The following is a 676-nucleotide window of genomic DNA, read 5'->3' as shown; positions in this document are numbered from 1 at the left end:
ACATCGGCAAAACACTCTCTGACATACATCACAGCGGGATCCTCTATGACCCACCTCCCAGAATATTGGAAATAAAAGCAAAAATAAACAAATGGGACCTAATTAAACTTAAAAGCTTCTGCACATCAAAGGAAACTATTAGCAAGGTGAAAAGACAGCCTTCAGAATGGGAGAAAATAATAGCAAATGAAGCAACCGACAAACAACTAATCTCAAAAATATACAAGCAACTCCTACAGCTCAACTCCAGAAAAATAAATGACCCAATCAAAAAAAATGGGCCAAAGATCTAAATAGACATTTCTCCAAAGAAGACATACAGATGGCTAACAAACACTTGAAAAGATGTTCAACATCACTCTTTATCAGAGAAATGCAAATCAAAACCACTATGAGGTACCATTTCACACCAGTCAGAATGGCTGCGATCCAAAAGTCTACAAATAATAAATGCTGGAGAGGGTGTGGAGAAAAGGGAACCCTCTTACACTGTTGGTGGGAATGCAAACTAGTACAGCCACTATGGAGAACAGTGTGGAGATTCCTTAAAAAACTGGAAATAGAACTGCCTTATGATCCAGCAATCCCACTGCTGGGCATACACACTGAGGAAACCAGAAAGGAAAGAGACACGTGTACCCCAATGTTCATCGCAGCACTGTTTATAATAGCCAGG

Source organism: Bison bison, unplaced genomic scaffold, assembly GCF_000754665.1.
Source record: "Bison bison bison isolate TAMUID 2011002044 unplaced genomic scaffold, Bison_UMD1.0 scf7180017864289, whole genome shotgun sequence".
Taxonomy (NCBI): Eukaryota; Metazoa; Chordata; class Mammalia; order Artiodactyla; family Bovidae; genus Bison; species Bison bison.
Note: the sequence above shows the minus strand (reverse complement) of the source record.